Here is a 27,673-nt window from a genome sequence, read left to right on the forward strand (position 1 = left end):
ACAAAATACATTGGAGAGAACTGGCACAATGGAACAAATGGCCTTTTCTCCTTCCATGATTCCTTATACTGTTGTGGTAAAATGTAAATCAAACCTGTCAACAAGCACCAGGACTATAAGATACTGACTATTTATAGAACAACGTGTTGTTGCAATGTAAATGACGCACAATGTAATCAAGATTACCAATAAAGATTAGGACCGTAAGATGCTGGCTATTATTAGGACATCCCACACAATGTGTAGGAGCAATGTAAGTGATTCATTGAATAAATGTATGATTTATTGGCTGCAGTACTAATTCAACACTTCACTGCAGTCTTATGTAGAACTGCTGTAACTACAGGAGCTGTATAAAGATGGTTGATTTGCAGTGAAGTACAAAAATACAGATACTAATGCCACACATTTTAGTGTTATTGGTGAATCACCATTGCACTGAAATTGACTGCAGATTGTAATGGTTCTGGTAGCAGACAGACTGCCTTTGAGATTCCATATTGAGCAAAACTGAAAACTGGTCCTGCACTCCTCTGCCAAAACTGTTCACTATTCCAGATCATCCTGGAATGCAAAGATAATCCCCGGCTTCTTTTCTCCACTATAAACCGTCATCTTAAACCTCTCTGCACTGCCACCTCCACCCTCACCTCCAACAAGTGCGGGAAGCTCATGGACTTCTTAGTCACTAAGGGCACGATCTTGCCAGCCCTGGGGAGGCGGGTATGGAGGTGGGACTGCCAGGAAAATGGCAGAATTTGGGGGCGGCTGCCGAACCCGCCCCCAACCCACCGCTGTGTCATCTTGCCAGGAGGCGGGTAGCCGACTCTTGTCAGGTCCCGTCTCCTTGGAGGCGGGAAGGGGATTACAGCCACTTAACTGCCTGTTAACAGGTACTTAACAGGCAGATAAGAGGATTATCCCCATTTTGCCACACAAGTGCAGGCTTCCCGAAGACTCCGAACCCCGCCAGGGTCACCGAGGCGAGCAGTGGGTCTGTGGGGGTCGGAGGGATGCAAAAATGCACTGTGAAGGTAAGTGATGGGTGCAAGTGTGGAGAGGTGAGTATGTGAAGTAAGTGGAAAGTGTTAGAAAAAGTTTACTTACCTTTGTTTCTTCCTGCAGGCTTCAAGAGTTGGGGATGCGGAGAGTCTCGCACCTCCGCGGCAGAGATGACAGATGGCCGTTGCATTCTCCAATGCAGCAACCATCTAATTTCTGCAAAAGAAAGAGGTTTGATGAGGTCATCAAACTACAAAGAGTGTCAGTGTTTGACATCTTAACAGAGCTGTCAAACGATGATAATTCATCTGTCAAAAATTTTTGACAGATGAAACGTCATACATTGACGTTCTCTGTAACTGGCTTTCCCTTAATTGGCCTGCTAAGCCCTCTGGGCGGGCTTAGCAAGGTCAATCAAGGGAAAATAGCGTGGGTTGGCCAGAAGTTGATGGAGGCGGGACTGAAACCCGACAAGTGGGCAAAATCCAGCCCTAAGATTGAGACCATCGTTCAGCTGCCTCTGCCGCTTCCCTCCCTTCCCCTAGCACACTGAGCCAAACTTCCCATGAGGTTTCCCCCCTATCCAAGCCCTGAAATCGCATCTTTCTCCAGTTTCTCTCCTAACTCTCCTCATGTCCTCTCCATGCTCATCTTGTCCATGTGTCCCATCTCTTGCTCCCTCGATCCTATTCCCACCAAACTGTTGGCCACCGAACTTCCATTCCTGGTCCCTGTAATATATGTGGGTAGAGCAAATGAAGGACAGAGACAGGATGAATTGCTAGTCCATGTTCACCACCACCTTCTCGAAGGCAATTAGGGGTGGGCAATAAATGCTGGCCTTGCCTGTGACGTCTACATCTCATAAATGAATGAAAAAAAAGTTGTATTTCTACTGCAAATATCAAACAAAGGTTAATCGTGTTGATGATTTTGTTACAAATGACAAAGAGGAAATTTTTCCCAATAATGTTTGATTTGCTCCCTGGATGCACAGAGGGTATGTTATGGTATTAAATTACTGTATGTACACAAATCTTTGCAGGTGGTAGGACAAGTTGAGAAGGCTGTTAAAAAAAGCATACGGGACCCATGGCTTTATTATACAGGAATAGAGTACAAAAGCAAGGAAGTTATGCTAAACCTGTATAAAACACTGGTTAGGCCTCGGCTGAAGTATTGTGTTCAATTATGGGCACCACACTTTAGGAAGGAGGTCAAGGCCTTGGAGAGGATGCAGAAGAGATTTACTAGAATGGTTCCAGGAAGGAAGGAAGGACTACAGTTATTTGGAGAACCTGGAGAAGCTGTGGATGTTCTCCTTAGAGCAGAGAAGGTTAAGAAGAAATTTTATAGAGGTGCTCAAAATCATGAGTGGTCTTGATTGAGTAAATAAGGAGAAACTGTTTGCAGTGACAGAATGGACAGTTACCAGAGGACACTGGCAGCATTGTTGTCGTCCTGCTCTGAGGTTGCAGGTCTGGTTCTAAGAGATGGCAGAGTTCTGTGACCACCTCCTTGGTGAAGTGGAGTCATCAAACATTCTGGTCCTGGCTTAGGAGCAGATAGGGGAAGTGCTCGCTGAAGACCCTAGGTGGCTAATGTCTCCTTCTGAAAGACCTCTTCCCCTCCTCCTTCTACGAGCAGCTTGTCTTCTTTGCTGCCTCTGCTCCATCTCCCTGTCATGTTGCAGCGCAAAGGGGATGGCAAGTAGAGCCCCCATGACTGGGAACAAGTGGTGTACTGAGAGGCCTTCCAGTAGCAGCCAATACCTTCACAACATCCAGCAGCACTCCCTGCATACTTTGATAACTTTATAAATGTCTTCCAGCAACCCAGTATTCATGCAAACTCTGCAAGAACCAGTACAAAAGAAACAATCAACATATCTGCAAGTTGGATGTTTCTCTTTAAATAGCACTGGTCGGGGGGAGGGCAGGGGGAGGTCCCTCATGTAGCTGAATGCACATTCAGCTGTGAGTGTTTAGGAGATGGCATTGAATGATGCGGCGATGTCGAAAATGACAGGTCGTGCGTCAAATCAGCGTTACGTGCTGACTGACGCCACGATCTGCCTACACTGCAAACTACCAGCGCACGCAGGTCCCGCCTGCACTATCGTCCTCACCAAGATGTCGAACAGCGTCAATTATGCCAGAAGTGTGTAGAAGCGAGGCAGACACCTCTTGTTTTTTCAAAACTGGCCTTAACGACAGGTACTAAGGTGCCGAATTTCGTGACCAAAATTCCTGCCAGGTGTAGGTACCTTGGGATCAAATAAATACCATTTTTTTGAAAAACATTCATCTTATTTCCTGATTTTGTGGCCTTCCGATATGCAAAATGGCCACTGCATTTGCCTACCTGCCAACAGTGACTGCATTTCAAAAAATATTCATTGGCTATGAAGCACTTTTGGACATCCTGAAGCTCCACATAAATGCAAAATCTTCCCATTCACTTAGTTGAATTTAACCAGTTTTGACCTGAGGGACAATTTAACAAATTCATGCTCTCAGGAGCACATGATGCAATGACTTGTTTTCAACACAATTGATATTATTACATTATGTATTCATAGATAAACAAAAAGTTTGTTGAATAGTCGGAGCACAATTTCCTATCCTAATGGTAGCACAAATTTGTAAAGAGTGCCCCTCTGATGTAAAATAGCCACTTCTCAATGAGCCTCCAACGGTGCATAATTTTGAATGAGTTCCCCTTGATTGATCTTTAACAAGTTCCTAACAAGCATGAAGCAGCTCTCCTGCCTATTTTGAAATGCTAGAATTGTTAGAGGAGCATTAAACAAGAATAAAGTTAGCGCTTTCTCCATGGATTCCAACACTTTTTATGATTTTCTGCATTTTCAATACATTTAGAAAATGGAGGCACTTTTGCCCCATTGTTTCTTAATAAAATCTATCGAAACTGCAGCCCTCAATACCCCTTAGTGTTAACCTGCTGATATCTTGGTCAAATTTTAAAGTTCAAAATTAAGAAGGGTTTGTGAGGATATGGGGAGACTTACTTTGTAGCTTCCCTCACAGTATAGTCTCCATTGGATTTCAGAAACACAGAGATTATAGCTTACTCTAAATTGTTAAGCATGGTCCCATTGAATGAAACGTCTGTGTAAAACATCCACAAAGGAGTTAGCATCTTTTTAAGAAACAGTAGAATTCTCTGGGAATCTGGAGCTGAAATGTTCATAGTTTCTCTGCTTCTTCTGATTATGGTTTAAAATAGCAGAGATTCTACTTATTTCATGTTAATCAAATTTATCTGTCCTTGCCATGCTTTTCTGAGGATGAATGAACTGTAATTCACAGCGCATTCTGAGAAGGGTTCACAAATGGACCTTTGTAACGTGACCTTTTTTTCTCATTCCCATTTATGTATTGTGTAGTAAATAACATGTACTTTACAACTGGCTCATAGGTTTTCCACAGAACTCCTGCTGGTATTAGTGATCATTCTATTATCACTGGCATAATGATTCATTTAATTCTTTAAGAATTCTAAGGATTTTTTTTTCTTGGTGAGAAACTCAGGGGAAGAACATAGAACATAAGAAGTAGGAGCAGGAGTAGGCCATACGGCCCCTCAAGCCTGCTCCACCATTCAATAGGATCATGGCTGATCCGAACCTAGACTCACGTCCACTTCCCTGCCCGCTCCCCGCAACCCCTAATTCCCATCAAAATTTGTAAGAGTGGGAGAGAAGAATAAATAAAGCCAGAATCAAGCTTGGCTTTAAAAAGCATATATATGCTAGGATGTAGGGAGCTCCATAGTGTTGACACACTGTGTTAAGTCTGTGTGTTATATTGCGAATTACTACACAGACCACAAGAGTAAACTTTAACAGGACTTTACTGGTTGAAGGTCAGGGCGGAACTGCCCAATAAATCATTACACAGCACTTATATACCGGTGTGGTCACCACCGGTATTACAGTATACAGCAGCCAAGATAAAGTAGTGCAACTCTTAAAATAGTTCTCTTAAAGGTGGACGGTTACATACAATAGTTCTCTTAAAGGTGGAACGGTCACATACACTACAATCCTCCCTTTTTAGCTTACAATATACCTATTCCCCATTAAACATAACATCATAACATATATATCCAACTTCATGTAAAAACAGTTCACAGATTCAGTCTCTGCGGGAAACAGTTCACAGATTCAGTCTCTGCGGAAAACAGTTCACAGATTCAGTCTTTGCGGAGGCGCCTCCTGCGCTTCCTGACTCGGTCCGGATAACGCCTCGGTGGTGTAGTAGTTCTCGGTGGTGTAGTAGGTTCACGTTGCTGGGGTGACTCATCCAATAGTCCTTCACTGGACTTAACAGCTTGAACTTTCGTAACTTCAGAACCAGCCTTGCTGACTTCTAAAGGCTCAAGTACCTTGGGAAGTTTTCCTACTTCCAGACTGATTTGGCTCAGTTCAGAGGGACCACGTGCGTGACCTGGAAGGGGTGATAATGGTTCAGATGAGTCATCATCTTCATCATCACAGGACAACTCACATGAATATACTAGATTGCTGTCCTCCTCAGTATCTACGTCCTCCAAATGGTTTATTATTTCTATTTTTGGAGCTCCAACCGTGAGTGTGGCTGCGGTCTGTGCATTACTTGATTTGCAGCTATATTCACCAGAGTCTTTGGGGGTGAGATTTGTAATGGTAAGTTCTATCACATTCTTGTTCTGTTTAAATTTGTAACGGTCAGAAGATTCGATTAAGCTCTGGTCTTTGTACCATCTGACCCTCTTAGGAGTAAGTGCAAACTCACAGTTCAAAGTAGCAGAATGCTTCTCTTCCACTGTAATGTTCTGTAGTTCTTTGACTACCTTTGACGGAGGCTCTTTAATAGTCAGCCTTGCCTCAGATTTTGATTTCCCTGCAATAAACTGCAGCAAGCCGGTCATCTTACAAGTTGTTTTTTTCAGAGTGAGACGATGAATAGTGCCACGATGTTCCATGTCCACATCTTCAGAAGCATGAAGAATTTCACCATTTAGTATCCATTTTGGAGACTTCACGTCAGCAACTGAAAGCTCACACTCAAAAATGGCGTCACTTGGCTCTGACACTTCCACATCACATATGGGTTTAATGATGGCAATTGATTGCTCTTCTACATATAACTTTGCTGTGCTTTGGTCATCTATGGCGTCGCACATGTAGTTGCCTTCATCTTCAAAAGCGACATTATTAATAACGAGCTTCCTGTACACATCTTCACTCACAATCTCATATTTATTACTGGGATGAATCTCTTTGTCTTTGTAATACCACTTGACAGCAGCATTTGGCCTGGAAACCTTGCATTCGAAAATGACACGATGTTTCTCCATGTCAATCTTCTCTCTCAAGGGTTTCACAATTTTAACTGGCAATTCTTCAATTCGAAGCAAAGCTCTGGAAGTAGCGCTTTCAGCAACAAACTTGATCTCTGCAGCATCTTCAGTTTTTGCCTCTGCCCCCAATTCCCTGAGTGGCTTATTACTGCTGACACTGCTCACAAAAGGGTGCTCTTTCTTCTTAGCTTTCAACTGATCAATGAATTCGACATATTCCCTTTCTTGTTCAGCTTTGATTCGTTTGGCCTCCTCGTGCAGACGGTTTGTGTGTTCCTGCTCCATTTTCTCAATCAGCTGCTTCAGCTGTCTTTCCAGATTCTCCCACTCTGTGTCAAAGAACTTTTTCTTCGCATTCATCTCTTGCTCAAAACGGCGAATCATTTGTTCCAATTGCTGTTGTAGTTTGAAATTGAGTTGAGTTCGAGCCCGGTGTTCCTCAGAATTGTGCATGTCTGTAGACTGGACAGACTCAGAACTCTCTGTCAAACTATGTTGTTGTTGTTCAGTGGAGATCTGTTCTGATACTTTGTTCTCTTCTGAAGCATTTATGCACTCCTTCGTTTTTCCATCATTAGTCTGCAAGTCCATTTTAAACTTGTCTTTTGCACATGGGCTGGTCTTACCATCATCAGTTCCAGAGTCTGAGCTGATTGTCTTCACCGAGTTCTCACTCTCTGCTTTGTACAATCGTGCAGGTTTGCCATTTTTCTTTCCGGAATCTACCGTTATTGCTTTTAGGGAGTGCCAGTCCATATTGATTTTCCTGATCCACTCCCGTCCCAGAAGTGGTGGACCTCCCTCAGGTAGTACATATAAGTCCATTCCTTGGTGTTCTTTGCCCTTGAGTCTCACCTTGACTTTTATCTTTCCGATGGGGTATACTCTTTGCCCCGTGTATGTTTGCAATACTATCTTCGTATCCCGTAGGGGAATATGTGTGAATAACTTTTTGTAATCTAGTTTATTCATGACCGTCAACGCCGATCCGGTGTCCAAGTCCATATTCACGTGGACTCCTGCTATCTGCAGTGCGACCCAGATAGTTTGTCGGTCAGCTTCCGTACTCACATTGTGAATTCTCAGACTACCCAGTTCCTTGCTGTTGGAGTCTGAATCCGAATTCTGTTCATCCGAACTCTTCTCAGCCACCTTGTGTACCTTGCTGTACTTTTCCTGCGGTGACTTTTTTTTGTTGCTGGTCTTCTTTCCTGACCGGCATACTTTAGCTATGTGACCAAGCTTGCCACATTTTCTACATTCCTGGTTTTTAAACCAGCATTGGTTCTGATCGTGTGTTGTCTTCCCACAACGATAACATTTCATTGTACCCGAAGCCATTTGATCCACGCTGAGTACTGCTGCCTTCAGCTGCATTTCCGCAGTGCCTCTCGCTGCGGCTTCGTGCGATGCTGCAATAAGGACAGCCTTATCAAGTGTAAGATCGTTCTCTTCGAGCAGTCGCTTTTGTGTTCCTTCCTTCGACAACCCACACACGAACTTGTCTCTCAGTGCCTCTGTCAGATTTTCCCCAAACTGACAGTATTTCGCTAGTCTACGCAGTTCAACCAAGTACTCCGCGTTGCTTTCCTCTTTCAGTTGCGTTCTCGCATAAAATTTAAATCGTTCCGCTAACATCAGCGGTGTGGGGTTCAAATGATCCTTCAGGACAGCAACAATATTAGCGAAAGTCTGATCCGTCGGTTTAGCTGGTGATAGAAGATGCTTCAATAGCCCGTATGTCTTCGCACCCATTGAGTTTAGTAAGGTTAGTGCTTTATCATCATTTGATATTTTATTTGCCTTACAATATATCTCTATGCATTCTACATACGTGGCCCAATCTTCCACATCGGGATCGAAATCGTTGATGTTACCACGCTTAGGCATCTTCGCAATCTTTTTGAGAAACAACAACGAATTTTTTTTTTTCAAAAATGGCGGTTTCCCGCGCTTGTCTTCTTCCCCGCCTACTTTCAAAATGGCGGTTTCCCGCGCTTGTCTTCTTCCCCGCCTACTTTCAATACGGCGGTTTCCCGCGCTTGTCTTCTTCCCCGCCTCCGAAAATGGCGGTTCCCCGCGCTCGGTCTCCCTCGCTCGGTCTCGTTCTCCCTCGCTCGCTCGGTCTCGTTCTCCCTCGCTCGCTCGGTCTCGTTCCCCCTCGCTCGCTCGGTCTGTCTCTCCCGCTCGCTCGGGCTCTGTCTCTCCTGCTGGCTGTAACGGCGATTGCCGTATTGCTGCGTTCGCCCTCCCCAGCGGTTTTCAATCGCGCCTCCCAGCCCCTCTTGCAGTCCGGTCCTTTCCCCCCCGGCTGCGGCTGAGTTCTCCGCGGTTTTCTTTTATTTGTTTTATTTTCTCCCGCGCAAGCGGTTCTCGGTCGCTGCGCCTCGCGGCCTCGGTAGCTGCCCGGCCTTGTTTACCGGTCGCGGTCGAGCTTGCTCTCGACGCCGTTGCGTCTCCCAGCCCGCTTGTAGCCCGGTCTCTCACACCGGCTGCGTTCCCGCTTGTAGCCCGGTCTCTCACACCGGCTGCGTTCCCGCTTGTAGCCCGGTCTCTCACACCGGCTGCGTTCCCGCTTGTAGCCCGGTCTCTCACACTGGCTGCGTTCCCGCTTGTACCGCGGCTTCCATGCCCTACGCTGCCCCAGACTCAGCGCCTCTGACCTCGACTTCTGTCCGGCTCCTTTCCCCGGCCGTGGTCGAGTTCTCCGCCCTTATATCCTCCGTCTTTTTTATTTTCTCCCCTACTCACAGTCAACGTGGCCGACTTGCTTCTCATGGCTGATCGGCTCACTCACCACCGTGATAGAAGGGACGATCACTGCCTGTTGCTGATGGAAGGCTTCGTGTCAGAATTCTTCCTTCTTCCTTGCTCTGCAGACTCGAGTCTTCTCTCAGCAGAATGACGAGGGCGGATGCCTCTTCTCGACGCCCGTTAACTGCCTTGGATGTATCACTGCCGCAGGGTAAGATCGAACTCGTCGCCACTGTTAAGTCTATGTGTCATATTGCGAATTACTACACAGACCACAAGAGTAAACTTTAACAGGACTTTACTGGTTGAAGGTCAGGGCGGAACTGCCCAATAAATCATTACACAGCACTTGTATACCGGTGTGGTCACCGCCGGTATTACAGTATACAGCAGCCAAGATAAAGTAGTGCAACTCTTAAAATAGTTCTCTTAAAGGTGGACGGTTACATACAATAGTTCTCTTAAAGGTGGAACGGTCACATACACTACACACTGGAAAAGGGTGACTTTAAATAGGAGATGGTGTGATAACACTTGCATTGTTATTTGGGTCCTGTGGGTAAGAAATGTTCATTTACCAGCAATGGAAGAAAATAATGGGGTAAAAATTCGATAGCGCCCCTTTCTACCTTCACCCCAAAAAAGTTAGTGCCCTTGCAGCCAATTTTCCCAGGTAGCACCCCGAGAGCCGCAGTACTGCAGGCCTTCCTCACTTCTTAAAGGGGAGGGGCCTGGCGCAGCGTGTCCCGGCGCCCAGCTGGGCCACCAGGGATCGGGAGTGCCGGCAAACGAGCCTGGCACTCAAGAGGACTGCTGAGGTCACAGAGAGCAGCCGGCACCCCACGGGAGGGCTTAACGGGGGCCGAGGACTGCAACGGGGGCAGGTGCTGGCAAACAGCCAGCAACAAAAATGGCCGCCCATCACCTCCCCTTTAACTAGCGCTGCCCCAGCCGCAGGTAGGCCCCCTGACCCCGTCGGACATAGCGACCGGCGGTAAGTTGGGGGGCACCACCCAATATTACAGCCGGGGCATGAGCGGGGTGCTACGCATGGCGATGATGTCATCGCCGGCGGCGCGGCGCTAGCGGTTAGCTCCGCCACTAAACTCCCACTGAATTTCGCAGGAGGCATTAGCGGCGCCGCGCCCAAGCGCTAGTTGATTTGCGTCCCATTAGTGCCCTCTTAGGGCGCTAATGGGAGGCACAAATCAACCGAATTTAGCTCCCCATGACTTTAAAGACTCTGGGGGCTAAATTCGATAGCCCTCAAAAATGGGCGTGGAGATCGCAATGCATGATTAACCTGCGCCTATTGCACCTGATGCAGGCAGCATGCAAACTTTGTGCTGCCTGCTAATTTAAATGGTTGGAGCGTGCTGTCAGCACTAAATGTGCTGTTGAGTGGCTGCATGCCTCAGCAGGGAGCCCACGTTTGTGCGAGGCTAGTACCACTTAAAACTAGCCTGCACCTTTTAAAGGATTGGTGCATTCTGGCTGCAGCAGGTGCTGGAACTCTTTGTGGAGGGCACTCTGAGCAGGAAGAAGACTGAATAATGGCATAACAGGGAAGAGAGCATGCTCCAAGGTTCTCTGACGCTGCACTGGAGACCTTGTTAGAGGAGATGGACAAGAGGCCCTCCAGACAAACTGTGCAAAGGCAGTGGGAGCAGATAGCCATGCCGGTCAATGCCAGAAGTCAAGCCCCAAGGACCTGGATGAAATACCGCAAGAAATTCAATGGCCTCACACGAGTTGTTAGGGTCAGTGAATTCATCTTCAAATGCCCTATCCCACTAACTACACAACACCCACATCACTCACCTACCAACAATCTCTATCAAATAGGACTCGTATCTCACATTCATAGCTTCACCTCACCCTCTTGCACTTACCACTGTTGTAAGCCTCACAAGCATATCTCACAACATGTATGCACTGTGACATTCAACCATAGCAGGCACATCACCCAAACACATTACACCACACTAACTGGCACACTTCCCTCTCTCTTGCAGGACAAGTTGGCACATAACCGGAGGCAGCAGGAGCTAACCAGCGGGGGACAGGCATGCCTGATTGACCTTACCCCGATGGAGGAGACAGTGATCACCATCATTGGAGTGGCCATCACTGAGGCCGTGGCTAGCAGCGGGGCTGAAACCATCAAAGATGACGGTATCTTCATACCTAATCCTCCTTCTCACATCCACAATTTTTTTTGATTTTAAAGCTGCAGATGGTGTAAGCATGGACCTCTTACTTTACACCCCCACCCAACACCCCGCACTGCAACCCTACCCTTGAGCCTTTCTCCTTTCAGCTACCCAAGAACTACAACATGGCCAAGCAGTGGTGGAGAAGCAAAAAGTGGAAGAGGAAGAAGGCAGTGGTGATGAAAACACAGCGCCGTCACTCAATTTTACACTCACAGCCACCAGCTCAGATATTCACACTCCATGTAATTTAGTGGATAGCTTAGACATGGGATCTGCACACGATGAGACACCAACCATGAGTGGCCTGCAGGCAGGGCAGGGGGCAAGGGTAGCGCAGGTGCCAGCTCACTGAAGGGCAAAGTCGCACACAGGTTCTGCTGCAGAGGACTCAGATGAGCACTTCGATGGGGCAGGTTACAGAAGAAGGCTTGTGTGTATGCACCATGAAATGTTTGGTGCATTGGGAAGCCTGCCAGAACCCTGCGTGCCATGTCAAGGAGCATGGAGGGGTCTAGCACCAAATTGACACAGGGCTTTGCGCAGAGCTTGGAGCCCATCCTTTCCAGCATGGAAGTGGTGGCCAACTCCATTAGTACACTTGTGAATCCAACCATGATGCAGCATCTGATGGCCGATGTCTCAGCTTCCATTGCAACACAAGCAGAAGCTACCCAATGTCTGGCTGCTGCAGTATAAATTCAGACTTCTGTCATGCAAGCTCAGACTGCTGCCATCGTGGCTGCAGTTAACAGTGTTGAAACATAGAAACATAGAAGATAGGAGCAGGAGTAGGCCATTCGGCCCCTCGAGCCTGCTCCGCCATTCAATGCGATCATGGCTGATCATCCAAATTCAGTACCCTGTCCCTGCCTTCTCCCCATATCCCTTGATCCCATTAGCCTTAAGAAATATATCTAACTCCTTCTTGAATATATTTAATGAATTGGCCTCAACTGTCTTCTGTGGTAGAGAATTCCACAGGTTCACCACTCTCTGGGTGAAGAAATTCCTCCTCATCTCAGTCCTAAATGGCTTACCCCTTATCCTTAGACTGTGACCCCTGGTTCTGGACTCCCCCGCCATCAGGAACAGTCTTCCTGCATCTGGTCTGTCCAGTCCTGTTAGAATTTTATAAGTTTCAATGAGATCCCCTCTCATTCTTCTAAACTCTAGGGAATATAAATCTAATCGACCCAATCGCCATACGTCATTCTTGCCATCCCAGGTATCAGTCTGGTGAATCTTTGCTGCATTTTCTCCATGGCAAGAACATCCTTCCTCAGATAAGGCGACCAAAACTGCACACAATACTCAAGGTGTGGTCTCACCAAGGCCCTGTACAACTGCAGCAACACATCCTTGTTCCTGTACTCGAATCCTCTTGCTATGAAGGCCAGCATACCATTTGCCTTCTTAACCGCCTGCTGCAGCTGCATGCTTACCCTTAGTGACTGGTGCACAAGGACACCCAGGTCTTGTTGCACTTCCCCTTTCCCAAATCTATTGCCGTTCAGGTAATAAGCTGCCTTCCTGTTTTTGCCACCAAAGTGGATAACCTCGCATTTATCCACATTATACTGCATCTGCCATGCATCTGCCCAATCGCCCAACCTGTCCAAATCGTACTGGAGTTTCTCTGCATCCTCCTCACAGCACACACGCCCACCCAGCTTTGTGTCATCTGCAAACTTGGAGATATTACATCTAGTTCCCTCGTCTAGATCATTAATACATATTGTGAATAACTGGGGTCCTAGCACCGATCCCTGCGGTATTTAAAAATAATAATAATAAATGTAATTAATTACATAGAATGGGAGAGCAGGTGATGTGTTACTGCTGCAATATGTGGGAGCTGCTGGACACCATTGATGTTCACTGTGATCATATTTGCAGTAAGTGCTGGCTGCTCGAGGAACTCCGGCTCCGTGTTGATGAGCTGGTGTCCGAGCTTCAAACACTGCGACACATCAGGGAGGGGGAGAGTTACCTGGACTCTGTGTTCCAGGAATTAGTCACACCAATTAGATTAACTAATTCAGATATAGTCCGTGGTCAGGGACAGGAGGGTGTGACTATGAGTGAGGTAGGTACGGGGATCCAGGAGGTAGTGTTAGAGGAGCCGCAGCCCTTGCTCTTGTCCAACAGGTCCGAGGCTCTTACTCCCTGTGAGGACGGGAACGGGGACTGCAGGGAGGATGAGCAACCTGGCCACAGCACCGTGGAATGAGGGGCCATTCAAGTGGGGGGAGTAAAAAGAAATGTTGTAGTGGCAGGGGATAGTATCATAAGGGGGATAGGTAGGGTTCTTTGCAGCCGAGAGCGAGAGTCCTGAAGGTTGTGTTGCCTGCCCGGTGCCAGGGTTAAGGACATCTCTGGGCTGGAGAGAAACTTGGAGTGGGAGGGGGAGGATCCAGTTGTCGTGGTCCATGTTGGTACCAACGACATAGATAGGACAAGGAAAGAGGTTCTGCTGAGGGAGTATGAGCAGCTAGGGGCCAAATTAAAAAGCAGAACCACAAGGGTAATAATAATCTCTGGATTACTACCTGAGCCATGAGCTAATTTGGCTAGGGTAAATAAAATCAGGGAGTTAAATGCATGGCTCAAAGGCGGTGTGGGAGAAATGGGTTTTGCTTCTTGGGACACTGGCACCAGTACTGGGACAGGAGAGAGCTGTTCCGTTGGGACGGACTTCACTTGGCCAGTGCTGGGACTAGAATCCTGGTGAATCGAATAACCAGGGCTGTAGAGAGGGCTTTAAACTAATTAGTGGGGGGAGGTTTCAAGAGAGCGAAAAATAAAAATGTCAACGGAGAAGGCAATAGAGCAAGGTAGCAATGGGGGAATTAAAAACCAGAGCGTGTCAGGAAGGGACAGAATATATAAAGATAAAGGTAAAGTAGTAAAGGGGGTAAAAGCAGGAATAAATTGTCACAAAGCATATTTAAAAGTTCTTTATCTGAATGCACGCAGCATTCGTAATAAAATAGACGAGTTGACGGTACAAATAACTACACATGGGTATGATCTGGTGGCCATTACGGAGACATGGCTGCAGGGTGACCATGACTGGGAACTAAACATCCAGGGGTATTTGGCTATTAGGAAGGACAGACAGGAAGGAAAGGGAGGTGGGGTGGCTGTGTTAATAAAGGATGGAATCACTGCAATAGTGAGAAATGATATTGGGTCAAAGGATCAGGATAGTGAAACGGATTGGGTGGAGATAAGGAATAATAAGGGGGAAAAGTCACTAGCGGGCATAGTCTATAAGCCTCCTAACAGTTGCAACTCTGTTGGGCGGAGTATAAATCAGGAAATAGTTGGGGCTTGTAATAAGGGAACAGCTATAATCATGGGAGATTTTAACTTTCATAATGACTGGACAAATCAAATTGGGCAGGGCAGCCTTGAGGAAGAGTTCATAGAGTGCATTAGGGACGGGTTCCTTGAGCAGTATGTTACTGAACCAACCAGGGGGCAGGCATTCTTAGATCTGGTCCTGTGTAATGAGACAGGATTAATAAAAAATGTCCTAGTAAAGGATCCCCTTGGAATGAGTGACCATAACATGGTTGAATTCCAAATTCAGTTGGAGGGTGAGAGAGTTGGATCTCAAACCAGCGTACCAAGCTTAAATAAAGGAGACTATGAAGGTATAAGAGCAGAGTTGACTAAAGTGGACTGGGAAAATAGATTAAGGTATAAGATGGTACATGAGCAGCGGTGTACATTCAAGGAGATATTTCACAACTTTCAAGGAAAATATATTCCATTGAGGAAAAAGGGGCGTAAAAGAAAAGACAGCCATCTATGGCTAAGTAAAGTAATAAAGGCTAGTATCCGACTGAAAACAAGGGCATATAAAGTAGCCAAATCTAGTGGGAGGATAGAAGATTGGGAAGCATTTAAAAGCCAGCAAAGAATAACTAAAAGATTAATTAAGAAAGGGAAGATAGATTATGAAAGTAAACAGATAGCAAGAGTTTCTACAGTTATATAAAAAGAAAAAGGGTGGCTAAAGTGAATGTTGGTCCCTTAGAGGACGAGACCAGGAAATTAGTGGTGGGGAACATGGAGATGGCAGAAACGCTGAACAAATATTTTGTATCAGTCTTTACAGTAGAGGACACTAAAAATATCCCAACACTGGACAAACAGGGGGCAATGGGGGGGGAGGAGCTAAACACGATTAAAATCACTAAGGAGATGGTACTCGGTAAGATAATGGGACTTAAGGCGGATAAATCCCCTGGACCTGATGGCTTACATCCTAGGGTCTTGAGAGAAGTGGCAGTAGGGATTGCGGATGCATTGGTGGTAATTTTCCAAAACTCCCTGGATTCAGGAAAGGTCCCAGCAGATTGGAAAACTGCTAATGTAACACCCTTATTTAAAAAGGGACGTAGACAAAAGGCTGGAAACTATAGACCAGTTAGCCTAACATCTGTGGTTGGTAAAATGTTGGAGTCCATTATTAAGGAAGCAGTAACAGGACATTTGGATAAGCATAATTTAATCGGACAGAGTCAGTATGGTTTTATGAAGGGGAAGTCATGTTTGACAAATTTGCTCGAATTCTTTGAGGATGTAACAAACAGGGTGGATAAAGGGGAACCAGTGGATGTGGTGTATTTGGACTTCCAAAAGGCATTTGACAAGGTGCCACACAAAAGATTACTGCACAAGATAAAAAATCACGGGATTAGGGGTAATATACTGGCATAGGTGGAAGATTGGCTATCTAACAGAAAACAGAGAGTTGGGATAAATGGTTCATTCTCGGGTTGGCAATCAGTAACTAGTGGTGTTCCGCAGGGGTCAGTGCTGGGACCCCAACTCTTTACAATCTATATTAACGATTTAGAGGAGGGGACCAGGTGCAACATATCCAAGTTTGCCGACGATACAAAGATGGGAGGGAAAGCAGTGAGTGAGGACATAAAAAACCTGCAAAAGGACATAGACAGGCTAAGTGAGTGGGCAGAAATTTGGCAGATGGAATATAATGTTGGAAAGTGTGAGGTTATGCACTTTGGCAGAAAAAATCAAAGAGCAAGTTATTATCTAAATGGAGAGAAACTGCAAAGTGCTACAATACAAAGGGATCTGGGGGTCCTGGTACATGAAACACAGAAGGTTGGTATGCAGGTACAGCAGGTGATCAGGAAGGCCAATGGAATCTTGGCTTTTATTGCAAGGGGGATGGAGTATAAAAGCAGGGAAGTCTTGCTTCAGTTATACAGGGTACTGGTGAGGCCACACCTGGAATATTGCGTACAGTTTTGGTTTCCATATTTAAGAAAAGATATACTTGCTCTCGAGGCAGTTCAGAGAAGGTTCACTCGGTTGATTCCGGATATGAGGGGGTTGACTTATGAGGAAAGGTTGAGCAGGTTGGGCCTCTACTCATTGGAATTCAGAAGAATGAGAGGAGATCTTATCGAAACATATAAGATTGTGAGGGGGCTTGATCGGGTGGATGTGGACAGGATGTTTCCACTGATGGGTGAGACTAGAACTAGGGGGCATAATCTTAGAATAAGGGGCTGCCGTTTCATAACTGAGATGAGGAGAAACTTCTTCACTCAGAGAGTAGTAAATCTATGGAATTTGCTACCTCAGAGAGCTGTGGAAGCTGCGACATTAAATAAATTTAAAAAGGAGATCGATAGTTTCCTAGCTGATAAGGGAATTAGGGGTTACGGGGAGCGGGCAGGGAAGTGGATGTGAGTCTAGGTTTGGATCTGCCATGATCTTATTGAATGGTGGAGCAGGCCCGAGGGGCCGTATGGCCTACTTCTGCTTCTTATGTTCTTATGGTACCCCACTAGTCACTGCCTGCCACTCTGTGAAAGACCCGTTTATTCCAACTCTTTGCTTCCTGTCTGCCAACCAGTTCTCTATCCAAGTCAATACCTTACCCCCAATCCCAAGTGCTTTAACTTTACACGCTAATCTCTTATGCAGGACCTTATCGAAAGCCTTCTGAAAGGCCAAATACACCACATCCACTGGTTCTCCCTTATCTATTCTACCAGTTACATCCTCAAAAAATTCCAGTAGATCAGTCAAGCATGATTTATCTTTTGTAAATCCATGTTGAATTTGTCCAATCCTGTCACTGTTTTCCAAGTGCTCTGCTATTACATCTTTTATAATGGACTCTAGCATTTTCCCCACTACCGATGTCAGGCTTACTGGTCTATAGTTCCCAGTTTTTTTCTCTACCACCTTTTTTAAATAGTGGGGTTACATTAGCTACCCTCCAATCCATGGGAACTGTTCCAGAGTCTATAGAATTTTGGAAGGGGCTTGCAGGTTGTCACAGCAGTCCAGCAATCTGTCCTCCAACAGATTACTAGGATTGTTGAGGCACCGCCCCGGGGAGTGGCAGTGGCTCCGTGAAGAGCTACCAACAAGCATAAGGGTAAATTTGAAATGAGGTGGCCATTTAAAGGTAAGTGGCCACACATGGGGTGAAATTTGTGTTAGGCTTTAAAGCAAATTTCAGGCTTTCCAAAGACTGTTTGAAGCAACAAAACTAATGCTGGCAAAACCCAATGGCAATAAATGTGGAGGCAAGGAAAAAAACATTTATAGGCTGAAGATGAAGGAGCGCAGCACTAGTGGATGACAGATTGGAGGTACTGCAGCATTAAGTAAGTTGGGGACTGTTTCATTTCCACTTCAAGGCATTTTCCCCAAATAGCAGGGCAGGCAACATGTCTGTCAGAAGCTGGCAGCCAGACTGAATTCTTCAAACAGTACCCACAAGACCTGGGAACATTTACAGAAGAAAATGGTATAGCTTAAGGAAGCCACCAAGGTACGCCTACTCAATGATTCAATTTACCAGGTACACGGCCCAAATACATGCCACAAAATTTTGGCCAGGATCGTGTCATACTTTACTGCTGGTCAATCTCAAGACTTCAAGCAACCTTACAGCTGCTTCATTGTTGAACATGCATACCTAAAGAGCATGCACTACAACCTTAAATTACAATCGCAAATCTTAGCACATTCACATTTTCAAAGGGCTTCACATATAAAAGCAATGTATCACAACCTAGCTATGTGCTACATTGTCACCTCATTAAACTCACAGTGGTCTGCAACTTACCTCTGGTGTGCAGCTTATCTCTGTCTTTGTGCATGTGCTCCTTCAACTTTTAAAATGTCAAGACAACTTGGAGGTAATTTTGACTTGTGCGATAGTGTAAAATGGGCGATCATGAATCGGCAGCCCGTTTTACATCTCTCCAAATTTATGGAAATAAAAATTGGGAGAGATGAAAAATGGGAGCCAATTCGTTATCACCCGTTTTACAGTATCGCACGGAGTCTAAATTACCCTCCTTCTCAGGTTGTACAACAAGATGGTACCTAATACAAGAGAACAGTACTAAACAGTCTCAGAAATTGGAAGTCCTTGGCTCCTTTGGAGGATCCTTGCCTATAAGACCTTCGAGGGGCTAAGAGAAGATAACGTTACAAGCCTCTCTCAAGCTAGAACTAGTACCATCTAGTTCTTAAGTCTTGCTCCCCTTTTCACTCAGTCCCATACAGGCATATACACAATCACACAAACATAAAAAATTAGTATTTTGCAATATGGGCTGTGTTGTGGGGCAGCTTAGTACTTCAGCGGTCAAGAAGGCAGCTCACCACTGCCTTCTCAAGGGCAATTAGGGATAGGCAATAAATGGTGGCCTTGCCAACAACGCCCACATCCCAGGAACGAATAAAAAGAAAATCTCGTGGAGCCAACGTTATCATATTAGTTGCTTTTCTGTCATTGTTGACCTGGAAGGGCAACCTGCCAGCACTGTCAGTATGCTAGAACAAGACAGAAACTTCCCTCTCGCCAATCTTTGCAAGCACCAGCACCGCTACAGAAGATGCAGTTAGTGAGCTGAAAGTGGAAGCACAGAGTGAGTCACAGGGCACAGCTGAGGACAGAACTATCTCAATAGAGAGTTTATTTCACACATTCATCACACTGTGGGGGTAATTTTGACTGTGGACGAGGGCGTAAAATGCCAATATTGGCGCGGGCACCCATTAAACACGTCTCCTGATTTTTGTTTCCATTGACTTCAATTAAGTAAGTTAAATAACCTACCAGTTTATGTCTGGTGGGTAGGGTTAAAATTGACCTCCTTATTCACCTTGGTTCCTGCTGATGATTTTGATGAACTACCCACCAGTACCGCCAGATCCTCTCCTGTGTATTGTTGTGGAACTTCTGATCACAACAATTATCTTGTCAGAATAAAGTAGCTAAACCTACAAAATCAACTTTCTCACGGTTCTTCAACCATTCACTCCCTCAAGTGTTAGCCCTGACCTCTGTTACATAAATTCAAGGCGTTGACAGTGTGCTAACAATATGTTTAACCTTCTCAGAAATCAAATTAGTTATTGTAGTGCCATGATCCCTACTGAGCCTAATAAAACCCACACCCCAAATAACTACCCCTATTTCATCATATGTATAATTATTCCATGGCACTCATCTTTATGTGCGGAGCGCGAGTCGGCGGGAATCTCGGAGCGGCGGCAGTACAAAAGGCTCCCAGAGACCAGGTAGGCCTCAGTGCGGAGCGCGAGTCGGCGGGAATCTCGGAGCGCCGGCAGTACAAAAGGCTCCCAGAGACCAGGTAGGCCTCAGTGTGGAGCGCGAGTCAGCGGGAATCTCGGAGCGGCGGCAGTACAAAAGGCTCTCAGAGACCAGGAAGGCCTCAGTGCGGAGCGCGAGTCAGCGGGAATCTCAGAGCGGCGGCAGTACAAAAGGCTCCCAGAGACCAGGTAGGCCTCAGTGCGGAGGGTGAGTCGGCGGGAATCTCGGAGTGGCGGCAGTACAAAAGGCTCCCAGAGACCAGGTAGGCCTCAGTGCGGAGCGCGAGTTGGCGGGAATCTCGGAGCGGCGGCAGCACAAAAGGCTCCCAGAGACCAGGTAGGCGTACTAATCTCCAATCTCGGAACTCAGAGGTGTTAGATCCGTGATTCTTTAAATAGGATGTTTCCCCAAGAACTACACGAAGGCTGTAACTTAACAATCAACAGGTGTTTACTAGAGTAGAGTAGTCTCACGACTGAAGTACAGAAGCCTGCTCCGGCTTTATATACAGGTGTGGTCACTGCCGGTACTACAGTATACAGGAGCTGTAAAACAGTTCTCTCTTAAAGGTACATACACAACAATTCCTCCCCTTTTAGATTAACAGTACCATAACATTCATTTAACAATTAACATTTTTAACATGCAACATTAACTGAAAATAGTCCATTTATAAATTCAGTCTTGGGGCGGCTTCCTGATCCTTTCTGGATAGCGCCTTCCCTGAGGTTCTTGTTCTAGGTGCGGAGGCGATTCTGGCCCCCTTTCATCGGTTAGTTCATCAGTTTCCACTGCTACTGTTTCTGAGGTAGATGCTACCGGTATGTCGGGTTCATCCCCAGGTACGCGAGACATGGGGTTGACTCATTCCTGTGACGCTAAGATCTGGTCGACGTGGCGTCTCACAATGTTCTCCCCGACATCCACTGTGTACATTAATGGCCCCTGCCATGTGCATATCGTTCCGGGTTGCCATTTCTCTGTTCGGTAGTCACGGGCCAAGACGGGTTGTCCTACATTGAAGCTCCTTGTCGGCTTCTCATTGATGTGCTGGAATTGCTTATCCTCAACATTTCTTCGCACATTTGGTCTGAGCAAATCCAGACGAGATCTCAACCTTCGGTTAAAGAACATCATGGCCGGGGTCTGGTTGGTAACTGCATGTGTCGCATTTCTGTAGGCTAACAGGAAATTGTCCACCTTATGCTGTAGTGGAATTTCATCATCGCACATGGCCTTTATCGCCTTTTTAAAGGTTTGTACGAACCTCTCAGCCAATCCATTTGTGGCTGGATGATACGGGGCGGATGTGTAATGCCTTACCCCATTCTTTCTCATAAATTTCCGAAACTCTTCGGACACAAACTGTGGTCCATTATCAGAGCAAATCTGCTCTGGCAAGCCGTTCCTGGCAAATATGGTCCGTAGGACTGCAATCATTTTCTCTGTAGTGGTTGAGGACATTTTTATCACCTCAGGCCATTTCGAGTGCGCATCCACTGCTATTAAGAACATTGAGTCCATGAATGGACCAGCAAAATCAATATGCACCCGTTGCCATGGAGAGGAGGGCCACTCCCATGGGTGTAGAGGGGCATGTGGTGGTGCATTTTGGACCTTCTGGCATCCTGAGCAGCTCTTGGTTAGGTCCTCGATTTGTTCATCAATCCCCGGCCACCACACATAAGCCCTAGCAAGGCTTTTAATTTTTACCCCTCCCAGATGACCTTCGTGAAGCTCATTGAGCACTCTCTCCCTTAACTTGGGTGGAATTACCACTCGGGATCCACACATCACTGTCCCCTGGCATACTGACAGCTGTTCTCTTCTGGATGAGAATGCTGGCAACAGTGAGTCGCCATGTGTTGGCCATCCCCTCACCGTCAAATCATATACCCGAGACAGTGTCGGATCATTGCGGGTCTCCTTCTCTATATCCGCGTTAGTTACTGGCAATCGTTCAATTATTGACGAATAAAATATCTCGATAGGGTCCACTGCTGGTGCTTCCTCAACAGTAGGCAGTTGCAAGCGTGATAGCCCATCAGCGTTTCCATGCTGTTTCGTGCCTTTATATTCTATTTCATATTGGTTCGCCCCTAGAAAAAGGGACCATCTTTGTAACCGTTGTGCAGTCATCACCGGAACGCCCTTCTTTGGATTAAAGATGGAGACAAGTGGTTGGTGGTCAGCCAGCAAGGTGAACTTCTGCCCATGCAGATAGTAGTTGAATTTTTTTACTCCCCATACTAGGCTGAGGGCCTCCCTGTCGATCTGGGCGTAGTTGCGCTCGGCTGAGGTTAGTGACCGAGACGCAAAGGCTAATGGCCTCTCCAACCCGTCTGGGAATTTGTGCCACAGCACCGCTCCAATACCATAGGGTGATGCATCACATGCCAACCGAATTGGTAGTGCTGGGTTGAAATGGGCCAACACCTCTTTTGATGTGATCAATTCTTTGTACTTCTGGAAAGCTCGTTTACATTCGTCATTCCACTTCCATGGTACCCCCGTTTGCAGTAGGGTATTCAGTGGGTATAGTACTGTAGACAAATTTGGTAAGAACTTATGGTAGTAGTTTACCAGCCCGAGGAACGACCTCAGTTGTGACACATTTTCCGGAGCTGGAGCCTTGACTACTGCCTCAATCTTTTCAGGAGACTTATGTAACCCTTCTTCATCAATAATGTGGCCACAATACGAGATCTGCTTCTGGAAAAACTCGCACTTGTGGCGATTAGCTCGTAGCCCATATTCCTTTAATCTAGTGAGCACCTTCTCCAGGTTGGCGAGGTGATCACTGTCATTTTCGCCCATGACCAGGATGTCGTCCAAATAACACTGGGTCCCTGGAATCCCTTGCAGGACTTGATCCATTGCCCTTTGCCAAATAGCCGGAGCCGATGCTACCCCGAACACCAGTCGGTTGTATTGATAGAGACCTTTATGAGTGTTGATCGTGAGGTATTGTTTCGAGGCTTCTTCTACCTCCATTTGCAAGTACGCCTGGGCCAGATCAATTTTGGTGAAGCGTTTACCTCGAGATAGCGAGGTGAAAATATCCTCAATCCGTGGAAGCAGATATTGTACCGTGTGAAGGATTGGGTTCACTGTCACCTTAAAATCCCCACAGATGCGGACCTTCTTTGGTTCCCCAGGCGTATTACTCAACGACTTCTTCATTTCAGGGACGATGGGTGTAGCCCACTCACTCCAGTCTACTTTGGACAGTACTCCTGAGCGTTCCAACCCTTCCAGCTCCGCGGCTCAATGTCATGTCCCACGCTCTCCCTTCTTCTCCCCGCGGACGCGGTTCAGCCTTTGAGCCCTGGCTGTGCTCTGCAGGTTCTCCTGTGCGCCTTTCCCGTTGCCGTCGCTCGGTCCTGAACCCGGCTGCTGCTTTACCCTCTCTCTCTCTCTGCTTGTTTTTCTTCGACGCCGCTCGGTTCTTTAACCCCCGGCCGCGCCCTGTGCGTTTCACCCTCTCTCTTACACCGTCGACGCTGCTCGGCTTTTCTACGCCGTCGGTCGGCTCCCACCGCCGCTGTCTGGGAAGGGTGTGCGCTGCACCTGTTGCCAGTCTGTTGCTGGATCGTCATGGCTCTCAACAGCCACTCCTGTAATGTTTACTTGCTGCCGGATGACTAGGTGGTTGCTCGTGGTCGATGCCCGTGCTTCTGGCCTCGACTTTCTTCCACCGTCCTCCCGGAGCGACTCCTTGACGGGAAATGCAGAGTTGCAGGCAGATTCGAATCAACCTCGTCGCCACTGTTAGATCCGTGATTCTTTAAATAGGATGTTTCCCAAAGAACTACACAGAGACTGTAACTTAACAATCAACAGGTGTTTACTAGAGTAGAGTAGTCTCACGACTGAAGTACAGAAGCCTGCTCCGGCTTTATATAGAGGTGTGGTCACTGCCGGTACTACAGTATACAGGAGCTGTAAAACAGTTCTCTATTAAAGGTAAATACACAACAAGAGGGAAGGAGAGAAGTAAAAAGTAATCGAAGTGTGACGTCACCAGAAAGCAGGTAAGTGATTGGTTGGTGAGTATTTCTCTCTTTTTAAACCTTAACTCTGTGGTTTATAGTTTCTAAAGTCTCTGTGGTGTAGCGGGGACTGTTTGTAAACCATGGCCCTTAAGTATATCATTTAACTGTAGTGTAATTGGTGGGATTGATTTGATTGAATTTAAATTAATTAAAGGGGAAGTCATGGCAGGACAGCCCGGTGCCGTGGTATGCTCCTCCTGCCTTATGTGGGAACTCAGGGACACTTCCTGTGGCCCTGACAACCATGTGTGCAGGAAGTGTGTCCAGTTGCAGTTACTGGCAGACCACATTGCGGTGCTGGAGCAGCGAGTGGATACATATTGGACCATTTGCGATGCTGAGGACGTCGTGAAAAGCACATTTAATCAGTTGGACACACCGCAGGTAAAGGTGGCACAGGCAGAAAGGGAATGGGTGACCAACAGGCAGAGCAGTAGGAGCAGGCAGGTAGTGCAGGGGTCCCCTGTGGCCATCCCCCTCTCAAACAGATATACCGCTTTGGATACTAATGGGGGGGATGGCTTACTAGGGGAAGGCAGCAGCAGCCAACTTCCTGGCACCAGGGGTGGCTCTGCTGCACAGGACGGGAGGAAAAAGAGGGGTAGAGCTATAGTAATAGGGGAATAGATAGGTGTTTCTACAGATGCAAACGAGACTCCAGGATGGTGTGTTGCCTCCCTGGTGCAAGGGTCAAGGATGTCTCAGAGCGGCTGCAGAACATCTTGGAAGGGGAGGGTGAACAGGCAGTTGTCGTGGTGCATATAGGTACCAATGATATAGGTAAAAAATGGGATGAGGTCCTAAAAGCTGAGTATAGGGAGTTAGGAGGTAAATTAAAAAATAGGACCTCAAAGGTAGTAATCTCAGGATTGTTATCAGTGCCACGTGCTAGTCAGAGTAGAAATAGAAGGATATTTCAGATGAATACGTGGCTAGAGGAATGGTGCCAGGGGGAGGGATTCAAATTCCTGGGACATTGGAACCGTTTCTGGGGGAGGTGGGACCAGTTCAAACCGGACGGTTTGCACCTGGGCAGGGCCGGGACCGATGTCCAAGGGGGAGTGTTTGCTAGTGCTCTGGGGGAGGGTTTAAACTAAAATGGCAGGGGGTTGGGAACCTGAGCAGGGGGACAGAGGAAAGGGAAAGGAGGATAAAAGCAAAAGATAGGAAGGAGAAAAACAAAAGTGGCAGTCAACGAAATCAACGGTTTAAATCAAACATGGCCACAGTAAATAATAATTCTAATAGGTCTAAGAGCATTAAAAAAACACGCCTGAAGGCTTTGTGTCTTAATGTGAGGAGCATTCGTAATAAGGTGGATGAATTAGCTGCGCAAATAGAGGTAAACGAACATGATTTGATTGGGATTATGGAAACATGGCTCCAGGGTGGCGAAGGCTGGGAACTCAACATCCAGGGATATTCAATATTCAGGAAAGATAGGCAAAAAGGAAAGGGAGGTGGGGTAGCATTACTGGTTAAAGAAGGAATTAACACAATTGTAAGGAAGGATATTACCTCTGATGATGTGGAATCTGTATGGGTAGAACTGAGAAATACCAAGGGGCAGAAAACGTTAGTGGGAGTGGTATATAGACCTCCAAACATTAATGCGGAGGTTGGGGATGGCATTAAAAGGGAAATTAGGGAAGCGTGCAAAAAGGGCACAGCAGTCATCATGGGTGACTTTAATCTACATATAGATTGGGCCAACCAAATTAGTAACAATACTGTGGAGGAGGAATTCCTGGAGTGTTTACAGGATGGTTTCCTGGACCAATATGTCGAGCAACCAACCAGAGATCAGGCCATCTTAGACTGGGTATTATGTAACGAGAAAGGATTAATTAGCAATCTTGTTGTACGAGACCCCTTGGGTTGGAGCGATCATAATATGATCAAATTCTTCATTAAGATGGAGAATGAAGTAGTTGACTCAGAGACTAGGGTCCTGAATTTAAATAAAGGAAACTACAATGGTCTGAGGTGCGAATTAGGTAGGATTGATTGGGGAATGTCACTCAAAGGGTTAACGGTGGATAGGCAATGGCAAACATTCAAAGACCGCATGGATGAACTACAGAATTTGTTCATCCCAGTTTGGCATAAAAATAAAACAAAAAAGGTGACTCAACCGTGGCTAACAAGGGAAATTAGGGATAACATAAGATCCAAGGAGAGGACATATAAATTGGCCAGAAAAAGCAGTAATCCAGAGGATTGGGAGCAGTTTAGGATTCAACAAAGGAGGACAAAGGGATTAATTAAGGAAGGGAAAATAGAATATGAGAGTAAGCTTGCGGGGAACATAAAAACTGACTGTAAAAGCTTTTATAGTTATTGTGAAGAGAAAAAGATTGGTGAAGTCAAGCGTAGGTCCCTTGCAGTCAGAATCAGGGGAATTTATAATGGGGAACAAAGAAATGGCAAACCAATTAAATACATATTTTTGTTCTGTTTTCACAAAGGAGGACACAAATAAGCTCACAGAAATGTCGGGAAACATAGGGTCTGATGAAAGGGAGGAACTGAAAGAAATTAGTATTTGCAGGGAAATGGTGTTAGGGAAATTGATGCGATTGAAGGCCGATAAATCCTCAGGGCCTGATAATCTACATCCTAGGGTACTTAAGGAAGTGGCCCTAGAAATAGTAGATGCATTGCTGATCATCTTCCAACATTCGATGGAATCTGGAACAGTACCCATGGACTGGAGGGTAGCTAATGTTGCCCCACTATTCAAAAAAGGTGGTAGAGAGAAAACAGGGAATTACAGACCGGTAAGCCTGACATCAGTAGTGGGGAAAATGCCAGAGTCCATTATAAAAGATGTAATAGCAGAGCACTTGGAAAACAGTGACAGGATCGGACAAAGTCAACATGGATTTACAAAAGGTAAATCGTGCTTGACTAATCTACTGGAATTTTTTGAGGATGTAACTAGTAAAATAGATAAGGGAGAACCAGTGGATGTGGTGTATTTGGACTTTCAGAAGGCTTTCGATAAGGTCGCACATAAGAGATTAGCGTGTAAAGTTAAGGCACATGGGATTGGGGGCAAGGTATTGACTTGGACAGAGAACTGGTTGGCAGATAGAAAGCAAAGAGTTGGAATAAACGGGTCTTTTTCCGAGTGGCAGGCAGTGACTAGTGGGGTACCGCAGGGATCGGTTCTTGGACCCCAGATATTCACAATATATATTAATGATCTAGACAAGGGAACTAGATGTAATATCTCCAAGTTTGCAGATGACACAAAGCTGGGTGGACGTGTGTGCTGTGAGGAGGATGCCAAAAAACTACAGGATGATTTGGACAGGTTGGGTGATTGGGCAGAAGCATGGCAGATGTAATATAATGTGGATAAATGTGAGTTTATCCACTTTGGTGTCAAAAACAGGAAGGCAGATTATTATCTGAATGGCAATAGATTGGGAGAAGGGGAAGTGCAACGAGACCTGGGTGTTCTTGTGCACCAGTCACTGAAGGTAAGCATGCAGGTGCAGCAGGCGGTTAAGAAGGCAAATGGTATGTTGGTCTTCATAGCGAGAGGGTTTGAGTACAGGAACAAGGATGTCTTGCTACAGTTGTACAGGGCCTTGGTGAGACCACATCTTGAGTATTGTGTGCAGTTTTGGTCGCCTTATCTG

This window comes from Somniosus microcephalus, chromosome 14 (assembly GCF_052327205.1).
Source record: "Somniosus microcephalus isolate GS21.2 chromosome 14, FLI_Smic_1.0, whole genome shotgun sequence".
Taxonomy (NCBI): Eukaryota; Metazoa; Chordata; class Chondrichthyes; order Squaliformes; family Somniosidae; genus Somniosus; species Somniosus microcephalus.